Source organism: Mytilus edulis, chromosome 10 (assembly GCF_963676685.1).
Source record: "Mytilus edulis chromosome 10, xbMytEdul2.2, whole genome shotgun sequence".
Lineage (NCBI taxonomy): Eukaryota > Metazoa > Mollusca > Bivalvia > Mytilida > Mytilidae > Mytilus > Mytilus edulis.
Genome location: NC_092353.1, coordinates 29,346,059 through 29,359,070, shown reverse-complemented (window position 1 = coordinate 29,359,070; position 13,012 = coordinate 29,346,059). Strand labels below are relative to the sequence as shown.

General features: G+C 30.8%; 1 protein-coding gene across 2 annotated transcripts in view; it reads right to left on the bottom strand.

The window, feature by feature from the left end:
- LOC139490845 (arrestin domain-containing protein 2-like) overlaps window positions 1–13,012 on the bottom strand; it is a 78,157-nt gene that overhangs the window by 62,752 nt on the left and 2,393 nt on the right. The window contains exon 1 of one of the 2 annotated variants that reach the window (XM_071277921.1): window positions 12,798–12,926. The exons of the other annotated variant lie outside the window; for it this stretch is intronic. The gene's annotated coding sequence lies outside the window, so the exon portion shown is untranslated. Of the gene's footprint in view, window positions 1–12,797; window positions 12,927–13,012 lie in introns of those variants that run through there. 2 annotated transcript variants of the gene reach the window in all.

Below are 13,012 nucleotides of genomic sequence, written 5' to 3'. Positions count from 1 at the left end.
AGAATATACTAGTATATAAAATACTCAAATAGTATCCCAACCATAACCAATAAAGTTATACGTCAATCTATTTGGAATGCATGTTCCAGAAATCTCAAGTTATACTAAAAAATGTACATTTATGTTAATAATACCATAAGAATTTTTCTCCTGCAAGATTTTCAAGAAGTCTGTTTGAAAAAACAAAGCTATTTATATATGTGTCCTTCACCTTCTTTTTTTTTAAGTATAACAGCCAGATGGTGGCACATTACTTCAAACTGACCTGTAAGCAATAAATCAAATGTATAAGAAAAACATAAACAACAAAACATGCTTTCATGTGAAATAAGTAGGGATTAACATGTTCATTGTTGTATAAATAGATTTTTTATTTGTCAATGACTTTTAAATAAATTGTTTTCTTCTGGACTGACTTGCCTGATACAAACAGACTGAAGATAAGATTGATTTTGATTTTTGGTGTTTAAACGCCACTTTTCAGCACCACTTTTGGGCTATTTCGTGGCAGCCAGTTTTAATTGGTCAAGGAAGCCGAAGTGCCAAGAGAAAACCAATGACCTTCTATAGAAAAACTGACGATCCTTAAGTCAATTAAGATTGGAGTCGAGTGCACCCGAACGAGCCAAGCTCCAACTCACAATATCACTGTTGACTGGCTAGTGATTATAGTAGTAACTACTTAGACCACTCAGCCACCAAGTCCCCAACTAAGGATAAGTGCAGTGGCTTTAAATAAAATGAGGCCAGTGCAAGTGTTCATGCATGCTACCTTCTAAGTAATTTAAAAAGGGATCTTTAAAAACATACTCCTCTATATTCAACTCTGCAACTGCACATGTACCTGTTTTAAGTGAGGAACACATGAAAGGTTGCTGCCAATGATGATATCCTATTTGAATTTTTAATAAGAATTTGAATGTTAGTCTTCTCTGTTGTTGGGTTGCTGTTTACTCATCGATGATCAGTTATCAATCCTATTTAATATTATCATAACACACCATGTTTCTTCACCTTATGTTTTATCCATAAAGCTTAAAAACACAAGATAACATATATTTATTTAATAAACCATTAACCAGGTCAAGGGCCATTACTGATGTATTGAAATGTCACATGAGATGAGACATTGCATCTTAAGAAAATCCAATTAATCCTATTGGTGATAAAAGGTATTATTTTGTAAAACATGTCAAATTCTGATAACCTTGAGAAATCAAGACTGCATGATTTGCTATCACTGCATAAAAAAAATTAACATCAAATCTTTGTCGGAACGTAACAAATAAAAATATCAGTTTTCAAACAAAAAAACCTACACATATCAGTTTCTTGGAAGATACAACACTGCATCTTCATTAAATATTTAACAATTATAAGGTTAAAACTCTCCATTATCATTTTACATTTTAAATTGATAAGTTTTTTCTGGATATATGTCTGCATGGCAAATGATAATTTCTTTTTTCTTTCAAAAACAGCAGATGAAAGGTCTTTTTTTTTAAAGATTTTAACTGAAAAAAATCATCATTATTGATACAAGACAAGGCACTGGTAACTAGTTATAGTAGGCAGTATATTATTTATTCATGTTTTAGTTTATCTTTTGATAAACTACCATACATAAACTAATTTAGGAACATGCTTACTTAGACCTCTCAGCCACAGATACCCAATACAATGTTTGAATGCATATAAACTTTAGTTCTTCCTTCATATTCAATTTTTTCTTGGTTTTCTGTCAAAGTGACACTTTCCAATAACAAATTAGAATCTTAATATCTTGTTCTGAGATGTAGGATAGATCTTTAAGAATTTATCCTTAATATGTCAAAAATAAAACAACATTAAAATCTATCCGTCCAAAACATTCATTAGTGTCTGTTAGGAATATATAATAGACAGCACAGAAATGTTCTACATTTTCCAAACTTGACACAAAGATCTTGGGGAAACAAATACCATTTCCATTTTCATAAGATGTGTTTCTATGAATAGACATTCTTCAGGAAGTCCACAAGTAAAAATATACTAAAATATTGGAATAATTGTGAAATCAAGCAAATAATGGGGAAAAAATGAAAATAGAAATACATTTCCCCAATATTTCATCCATGTTCAGGACGTTATCTTGTTCTCGTTCTGAACATTCATGAAATATTTGCCACTGAACCTTAAGCAACTAACAATCAATCAATCAATCCCAAATATAAATACATTAGTAACAATAGTAACTGTACCTGTTTATATTCTAAGAAACGTTTTCTGTGTCCTTATAGATAACTTTTTATTATTTCAAATATTTTCTCTCTATTTATTTGATTTTCTTGGTAGGTGTGGGCATCAATTACAAGTAAAAGAAACCAAAATATAAAGACAGTTTAATTGAAAATCAGAAATCAGAAATAAAAAAAAAATACATAAAAGGCAAATAACAAATTATACTACAGGAAATGAGAATAGACACTTAAAGTACAGTCAATGTTCTTAAAAATATATCTTTAAAGAGAGATCTCCTCCCACAACAAACTCGGAGTGGTATCAGACAAATATACATTGTTGTGCCCAGCATATCTAAACTCATAATTCAAAGTATAGGGAAACAGGAAGGAATGGTCTGATAGATCTGAAAAGAGCTTAACAGTATAAGTCATCACTGTCAAGCAGACCAGATAAAAAGGTCATTCCCTTCAGTTTAGGTAGTAAAAGGGAAATGTGTGACGAAAAATATTGATCAATACACAGTAGGGGGAGGGGGATTCCTTTTATGCTTCAGTAATTCCCTATATAATCAACCAAATTTTTCCCACAAAAAGTAGGAGGGGGCTGGCCTTTATCTGCCTATATTTAAATTCCAAACTTGGAAAGTACAACCATAGTATTTCCAAACAATTAAAGCTGGTTTAAGTCATATCCTCCATACCAAGGGACACCTGCAGTATGGCAAAACACAAATTATTTAGAAGTTAATTAGTTTTTTTAATTCTTTCATTACCATGTCCTTACAAATGGGAGGGTCTATCACAGGGAGGGAACGAAATATTTGGGTTTAGTATTGTTCAGTTATTAAACATTGTAAGTAGTCCTATTCTGCATCCCAACAGGTACAAGTAGAATATACATGTATTGTCCAGTGTAGAGTTTGTGAAAAGTTGTGGTTCAAAGGATGTGACCAACAAAATGGTTTTTTGAAATAGTTATCAGTGGGGACCAGCAGGTTCAAGGACCACAAAGAAAAAGATTTCATGAACTCTAAATTTATAAAACATCCAATAGTTTAATGGTGATAATCAAACTTTATTTTTCAATGGTTTTAAAAAATCTAAGCTTAAACTAAAAACAATAAGGGAAATACATTTTTAAGGATTTAACCCTAAGGTATTTTTTTTTCAACACATTAAAATATTTGATCTTTTGATTTGATAATGTTTTGCTGACAAGTAATAAATAACACTGTAATCCCAAATGCCATTATATCCCTGATCTACAAATAATAGTTATGTACATAAATTCAATGGAAAATCCCACATATATTACTTGAACATCAAGCCCTTAAAACATTTACACTTTAGCTTCTGTTTTTTTTTTATAAATTTAGCTTAATTTGCAAACTGGCCTTATTTTCCAAGGATATTTGGTACCCAGGGAGTAAAGGTTAATTCTAATGCAGTACCACATCATGCTAAAACAAATATGCAATATAATATCAAATAATCATTCAAGTTAGAAAATGGGAAAATAAAAATGTTCAAAAAACACCAAAAAAATACAACACCATGAGATACCTTATAGAACTCTCAATGTTTTATTCATACATGAATTCAAAGTTATAGTGCGGTTTTTATTAATGTGAATAATTAATGCAACTGGGTGAGTATCCGATAACTGAAACATAAGATGCAGAACTGTTTGCATTTTTTGAAAAATAGAAAAACTCATTAATTTGATCTCGCTTTTTGTCAATTCTTTAGAAAATTGTAACATTAAATGCACACAATAATTTCCGAGTTTATAGAAATTTCCTTACTACATTCATTTGCATAGGAAGTTAACTCATATGATGACCAGAACTAATTCCAAAAGGAATAATAATCATATGGTCAATCTGATAGATCCAAAGTGACATTCATACAAGATTTGATGTGATATTTCCCTAATAACTGATTCCTATAAATAAGTTGATTTAACATTAAATGGTTTATAGTACTTATCCATGTAACTTAAATTGACAAGAGATTTATATCTTATCTGTTATATTGGACTGATTTAAACAATAATGATTTTTGACAAGACTTGACCAAGACTTGGGTCAGTGACTCTAGTCAGAACTCATTTAACAAATTATTGCAGATTAAAAGTTGAAGTATTAAAGTACTGTTTATAAGAATGATAAATTTAAAGAGTGTTTAGTCAAAGGGAGATAACTCATGCTACTTTTAATCTTTTTTCTGCTGCCAAATACTACCATTCATAATATATTTCTGTCTGTCATTCATAATTCAATTAATTAAAAAAAAAAAAAAATTATAGATCAAACCATACTATTAATAAGCTTATTAAAAGATACTGAGGAAAAAATAATATTCTTTGAACTAAAAAATACTTTAAACTTAAAAGGTTCTTTAGAATGTTCGTTGCTTATTAAATATACCAAATAATGTAGCAAACTCTGGATGATATCTTTAAGATGAATTGGTAAACAAAAAAAAATCTTGAATATTTAAAGTTTTAACTTTTTATAACCTTACATCACTTTGTAATGAGGTTATGAACCTCATTCAGGAAGGCATCAGTATTAACCGTAAAAGAAAATACATGAAAAATAATCCATTACAATGTAATACAAATGTTCTATATAACTTATGTTAAAATGAGAAATTCTTTACAAAAAATTCTGTAAAACAAAATCAACTCAGTGATCAATTGCTCAAAATCTATTTCTAGTTTCTTTCACTTATTCACATCATTTTTTATTTGAAGTACAAAGGTATATTTATATGATATTTATAGGATTCATAAATTACTTTATGATTACTTTTGTTTGGAAAAACAATCATCATAAAAGTTTTACGGATGAAAAATGTTTGCCAAAAATTCTATCAAAAGGAAAATACAAAGCAATTCTTATAATGTAATGAAGCCTGTTTCAAGCACAAATTTTGTTCTCTGAATACTCAGTCAAGTTTAACAAATGAATGCCCATTGTATTGATTAGCAAAACTCTTATGATATATGGAAGTTATAAGAGGGCCCCAAGTTGACAATATGTGTAACTGAAGCTGTCAACAGGGCAGTTAAAACAAATGATTTGTATAAGGATGTGGTAAGAGGAGAGCTTGATTTTAGCCCAATTCTATACCATGGGTGTTAAACTGTAACAAGTCAAGAGATAACCAATTATCTGGTCTTGCTTTGAGAACTTTTTAAGTATGATTATCATTTTCACATACAGAATGCAACCTATCAAAATACTGGATTGTCACGTTTTGAGCACACATTTTGTTCTTGAGTTATGGAGTAATTTATAACCAAAAGCCCACTGTACTACAAATGTGCTTGAAATGTTAAGGCCAACGAGGTCTGATGTACACTGAAAATAATTCATGAAACCAGTTATGGCAGAGAGCAAACAATAACAAATAAGATTTTGAGAATATTTTTCTTGTGGTCTTTTCCATAAGGTCCTATAGTCAGTAATATGTAGTCAGTAATTTCTCTTTTTTAGCCAATCCTTCTAAATCATTGATAAATTTCTATAATAGATCATAAATATATAAATGTATAACACTTTGAAAGGCTTGACATTACTACTTTATAAGGCCAAAGTAAAATGTGTATAATTGCCACAAATATGCTCATATCATCAAGCAAGATGTTACATGGCTTATTCAGTGAACTCCAAAGTATTACTGTTCATGTATATATATATATAATGTCGGTTATTTTCTTTCGATCACTTAATTATAACCCATCAAGGATTGCAATTATTTTCCAAAAAAAAACAATAAGTTAACAGCATGGACTGTCATGTCCACCATGGCAATGCTAGGGGGTATGAATGCTTTTAATGCAAGCATAAAACCTCCCTTTTTGCTACCATTAGCTTAAGAAAAACTTAATTTTTTATGGTCATTTGCAAATCTTATTTTGCAGCCATTATTAGCATAAAATGGAGTAAAATGTTTATCATTAATGTTATTTTGACAAAAATATTTTACAATCAATCATGTAGTACTACTCCATTCCTACCCTGGTGGTAGAGGGTCCGTGTAACACTTATCAATTCAAAGTTTTAAAAAGTTTTTAAATTTTAGATTTTTGGAATTTTGATCATAGTTTTAAAATATCAAAATTTCAAATTGTGTAAAAGTTTTTAAATTTTGAAATTTTAACCAAATTATTAAAATATTAAAATTCTAAATATCGTTTTTAAATTTGATAGTTTAGAAATTTGATCAAACTTTTAAAATACTAAACCTAACGTGCAATTTTGATTTTTTCACTTTTTGAATGTTTGGTTTTTTAAACTTTTGATTAAAATATCAAAAATAGAAAAGGGGCAAAAAGAGGGGTACCTGTAAACTTGGAAACGAAATAAAAGTGAAACGAAACGAAACAGAAAGAAATGAAAACATGCTGATACATAAAAGTTAATGTATAGAATAAAACCACAGGTACGGACAGTTCTATGAGGTGAAAAATAGGATGACAAAATAAATATTTCTCAAAAGAAGAGAATTCATTTTGAACCAAGACACACACACGGCTCTGATAATGACCATTTTACATGATGATTTACCCAGCACCCATATTTTAGGAGTAACAGTAAAAACTGATTAACTCGCAGTAGGTCAAATAGTATGGTTAGGCTGAGTATATATGTGTTTTCTGCTGGACTTTAAGCAATAAAATGGTTCAATACACGTTGTATTATCTTATTTGATTTCAACTTTTTCTTTTTTTCTCTACTATTTCTTACTTTCTGCAATCATGTCGGTAGATGAATAAATCTTTAATGATCATCTTTAACGTTTTAATCAGCAACAATTTCCTTTCTTTATTAATTATAAAAAAGAAGATGTGGTATGATTGCCAATGAGACAACTATCCACAAAAGGCCAACATGACACAGACGTTAACAACTATAGGTCACCGTACGGCCTTCAACAATGAACAAATCCCATACCGCATAGTCAGCTATAAATTGTTGGCCTTAGATATTCAGCTTTGAGCGTTCCTGATCCAGAAAAGCGCTTCGGTCGTAACTTTTAACGTTTTGTTTTCATTTTTTTATCGTTTGCATGACGATCGTATATTGCCTTGTATCAATGATTTCAGTTCTAAGTATTTGTACGGTAGGAAATCTGAATTCATGGCCAGTGTCCCAATGAACGTTGTGGTATCTGGAATGTGGGAGGTTTTCGCTATCTTATTACGCCGAAATTAAGAGTAAAATCAATTATCGGTAGCCTGGAGTCAGGAAATATTCATAAACTCTTCATAGATAGTTGCCCGGGTGTAAATTTTTTTATTTGCGCCTGACGCGCGTTTCGTCTACAAAAGACTAATCAAAGACACTCGAATCAAATTAAGTTTAAAAAAAAGCCAATAAAACCAAATTAAATTAAAAAGGTAAAAAAAAATAAAAAATAAGAAACGTTAACATACAACTTATCGTTCTGGTTTTGTAAAAGCTGAACACATTCATCATATTTATCATAAACGTATACCATACACATTATTTCCAGCAACTTTTTCATATTAATGTAAAAGTTGCCGCTGTACATTATGCCCCCATCTATCCACTTGTAGGCGTCGGCATTTTGAATATTTTATATTAGCGATAAATGGTAATCTTATTTGGGAATCTGATATATAAATATTGTCACTAAGGTGACACTTTTTTTTATAATTTTATTTTACTTGGATACATTCACGAGGGGCTTCAATAATGGTACATAAAAATATTTTGAACCCCAGTTTGATAGGGGAAAAATCTGTGCAAGCAGAGGACAAAACAAATATAATCTGAATCCAGATCCCCCCATACCTTAAAGTGTTAAATTTTGAACCAAATAAATTGATCAATAGCGATAAAAAAAACTTCATAAATTAAATTTGAAGAGCTTAGCGCGATTTTTTTACTTCAATAAAACAACTTTTGGAGTTAAATGGGCGCTCCCTTAGATAACGTTTGGACTGATGCTTGTAAAAAGTATATGCATTTATCATATACGTAGCTCCATTGGGGGCTCTAAATCAACCTCTGTTTTTAAATAGCACATAAAAGGAAAAGGGGTTTTTTTTGGTATCAAGAGATATCATTTTTCCGTATTTGTTATTTATGCATTTTCAAGTTATCGAACGATAATCAACTTTAATCAGCAAAGTAAAAGAACACAGGTACGTGCAATCAGAATGGGACGTGTAAAGAGAGTGCCACGCTGTCAGCTGCATGATAGATTTTTCCATTTTTGGCCATACACCAATGTTGCTCTCGAAAAACCAGTACATTGTAAAATGCTGAATTTCCAGTAAAGCATTCACCTACAGAACACTGAAAACTGAATATTTGAAAGTGAAGTATATATAAGAACCGAATCAATTGAAGAGGTGTTTCGCTAAAATGAAGTTAATCTGATGTACAATGGTTGTCTTCTGTTGATGTAGTTCATACGTGTTTCTCGTTTTGATATAGATAAGACCGTTGGTTTTCCCGTTTGAATGATTAACACTAGTAATTTTTGGGGCACTGTATAGCTTGCTGTTCGGTGTGAGCCAACGCTCCGTGTTGAAGGCCTTACCTTAACCTATAATGGTTTACTTATATAAATTGTTATTTCGATGTCGAGTGTCTCATTGGCACGCATACCACATCTTCCTTTATCTATTAAACATACCAAAATACATCTATAAGGGCTACTTTGCCCGAGCCAGCTGAATCCTGAGTTTCTTTGAAATTTGTATGTAAAGAACCTATTTTGAATTATCGATTTTTGGTTGTCAGTGACAAATATTTCATGAATGATAGCAATAAATACACCAGGGAGGATTTGTGTTTGTTATTCATTTGATGATGGACATTATCTTTCAATTAGTTTAATTGAGGTCTGGAGCTGGCTTTATATATATATGTCAGTCCTTTGTTAATTTATTAACATTGTCATTTTGATTACTTTCTTATGTTTCCTATTCTGACATAGGACTTGGATTTCTTTTAACGTGTGTTTAATTAACTGTGTGAATGTTAGTTCATTCTACATTTTCTAGAGGTAGAGGGGGGGGGGGGGGTGTGATCTCACGAAACATGTGCATTTGTGGGCCTGCATCTGTCCCAATTCAGGAGCCTCTGGCCTTTTTGATGCCGGTTTAAATAGGTGCCGTGTGTATATGTTTCCCTCTTTTCGCTCCTTTTCTATTTTTGATATTCTAATCAAAAATTTAAAATATCAAACTTTCAAAAAGTGAAATAATCAAAATTGCACGTTAGGTTTAGTATTTTAAAAGTTTGATCAAATTTTTAAACTATCAAATTTAAAAACGATATTTAGAATTTTTATATTTTAATTATTTGGTTAAACTTTCTAAATTTCAAATCTTTTACGCAATTTGAAATTTTGATATTTTAAAACTTTGATCAAAATTCCAAAAATCTAAAATTTAAAAACGTTTTAAAACTTTGAATTGATAAGTGTTACACGGACCGTAGAGCATTATAAAATATGTATCGGAACAATTGTAAACTTACGAAACCAAATTCAAGCATCTTCATCATTTGGTCTTAAAATGTAAAGCAAATCATTAAACTTTTTGTTTTATCCATGTTCTATAAATTGCTAAAATATGTAGTCATATATATTTTAATATAAGTGCTGCAACTAAATGCACCTTCATGTCATCATTCAATTCTGAACTGAATATTTTAAACTGCCTACTTGCCTGATAGTGGTGGGTTATTTTTCAACAAATATATATTACTAAATGTACATGTATTATAAATCTAATTACATCATATTTTGTGAATAGACTGAAGTTTGACATGATGTCATCTGAAAATTGTGGAATGTTATCACAAAATGTTTATCAGTATTGAAATTTAGAGAATAATCCCTACTTATCTATAGGAAATTGCTCCTTCAACTTTAATTTATAAGTATGTATTTGTGTGCTCTTTAGGAAAATTCAATGGAGCTGTAAAACACTACAAAATAAGTAAAACAAAAATGTTATGTAGCATTCCTCTGCACACTTTAGTACTAAGATTGTAAAGGGGAAGTTTTTTTTAAAGAATATCTCCCCCCCCCCCCCCCACACACACACACACACAGTTAACACACACATAATTGGTTTGTATTTCCTTAGGTTTTCTTCTTCAACAGTTAAACAGCCTGTACCATTTCAACTTCTTGCAATTTTATTCTTATTTCTGAACTAATTTTTATTACCTTAATTTCATAAACATAACTTTTTTTCTAATTAAATGCTTCATCTAAACTGCATGTCAAAACAAAATTGGATGTGTCTGTTTTTCAGAGAAATCTGGCAACAAAAACAGAAAGATTTGTTAAACATATGGTTAGGAGTGTTGATACTAACCATGTACTAAATCTTTTTCTGTTGAATTTGAATATATCTGCAACTTGAAGTGTAAACAAGCAAAATAGAAATTACAGATAAAATTATCTGTCAGAGGATTTCATTGTTAACCCATTTTAATAGGATTTAAATTGAAAATTTTAAAAGGCCAAATTTTAAGTTTTAATGTATCAGTATGGTACAAAAAGGACCATAAGTACTCGGTAATTAAAAAGTGTGTGTTAACTGTCAACAAAACATGTTTTTGATCAATTGTCATAAATTTGATGAAAGAAGTACAAGCAGTTTCAACTCTGAAATGTTAAACATTTTGTTATTGCATGTGATAATTTGTATTCCATTATTGTAAAATGTAATTTTGCAGGTCCAGTCCTTTTTAAAATGGGGTTCACAACCCAGAATAAATGTTCTCATTCAAATGCATTGATTCTCAAAAAAGGGGGGTCTATTCAGCAATATAATTGGAAGCAATTAAAATTCCCATTTCACTCATATACTACACTAATAGCAAATATTTTTTAACGAATCATGGATTGATTCAAACAAAGCTGAGAAATAAATAAAGTATTACAAAATGTACACAAGTCAACTTAAAAATAGCAAGGGCGGATTTAGGAGGGGGCCCAGGTCCCCCCCTTTTCTGGAAAAAATTTGATTGCTTATATAGGGAATCACTGAAGCATGACCGGAGAGGGCCCCTTCTTTGGCAGCCAGTGGGACCACACTTATGTTAATTTCTGGATCCGCCACTGAACAGCTTATCCCCTGAAACAGTGAAAATGACTCTTTAAACATAGCCAGAAATTAGTAGTGGTTTTACTAATTAATATTCATAATATGTAAATGAGAATTGTACCACGTGATAGTACTTTGAACTGGACTGGCTTGATAGGCTTGATATCATTAAAATCTTTAAATCACGGATATTATAAGTTGCCCGTCACAGAGTCCTTATTTACAATCACTTTGATATTTCCGTAAAGTTGTCAGGCGGTCAAAATCAAAACAATGAACGCGAATTTAGTGAATTTTTCGTGCTTTCGTGAGTTTATTCTTCTTGAAATAGTGACATTTTAATTTTACGTGGGAACCTAGAGTTCAACGACTACACATACAAGGTTTGGACTTGCTTATTCTTTGGAAATTTAAGTTTCATATTTCACCCCGGCAGCCTGTTTTTGTAATGACCTTGTAAGCCAATTTTCAACACGAAGTTTGCAAATTTGACGTTTCAGCCATTTTTGCCTGTATTTTACACTGCAATGTTAAAGGCCTCTCGCTTCGATTTTTAAAATAGCTCAGGAACCTGTATTTTTGCAACAACAGTCATTATGTTTCGCTTAAATGGTGTATAATGTTGTGTATATTCATTTTCTGCCCCGGCAACCTGTCTATCACTTAAATTAAAATTAAAACAGACGTTTTTTCAAAATTCCCTATCATTTTAATGTAATTTCCGTGACCCGTATCTGATTTCTTTAGTATAATATTCAAATAAGCAAAGTGGCGTTGATTTCTGGATATGAAGCAATGATACTATGAAACTACATTTTATTTTAATATGAGGCAGGCATTACCTGTGAATAGGGACGAAGTTTGTTTAAATTATTTTTTTTGTAACTTAAATATTTGTTAAAAAAAAGAAACTGAAATACCGTAATGTTTCCGATTTTGGTTCTGTTGTTAGGGATTTTACTTGTGACGTTATTTAAGTTATGACGTCATGTTCAATGTAAACAAAGAAACGCAATGCATCAAGTAATGTTTATTCATACCAAAGACAAAGAATGATTAAAAATGAAATATTGGTATTGTGTTCCTTGAGTTCCTATATATTTTACTAGACTAATCAAAGTCTCAGGACATTAGTACAATGAAAAATTCGGGAAATTTTCCCGATTTTTTTTTTTTTTTTTTATTGAATTTTCTACTGTAATATCTAGGGGACTTTATCTTTATCATTTTGTGTAAAAAAAAAAGTTGAAAAAATCTTTATATTCCAGTATAACCCCAACGGTCAAACCATCAGTATAATATTTTAGCCTAGTCTTTTTTTAATTTCATTTGCAATACTATTAAAACACATTTTTTTATATTTCAGAGTCACCTGTGTTCAGAGTCTACAATGATGTTACAGTCGGTGGTGTTGGTATTATTAATTTTTGCACACATTCTTGATAGAAATATGCTTTATACGTTACTTGATAAACATCCATTGAGGTTCAGTCTGACTAGAGCCTGAATCTCCTGTACTTGGTGAATACTTGTGTATGTCTCATATGAAGGCCATTTTCCACTCTTTCACGTCCCCGTGTGGCGGATGAATTACTTCCCCTTTATAAAAATTTCCCGCGGTATTCTTATTTTGATGTTTAGGGGCATATCTGGTATTCTGAAAATATGTTTACTGACCTGT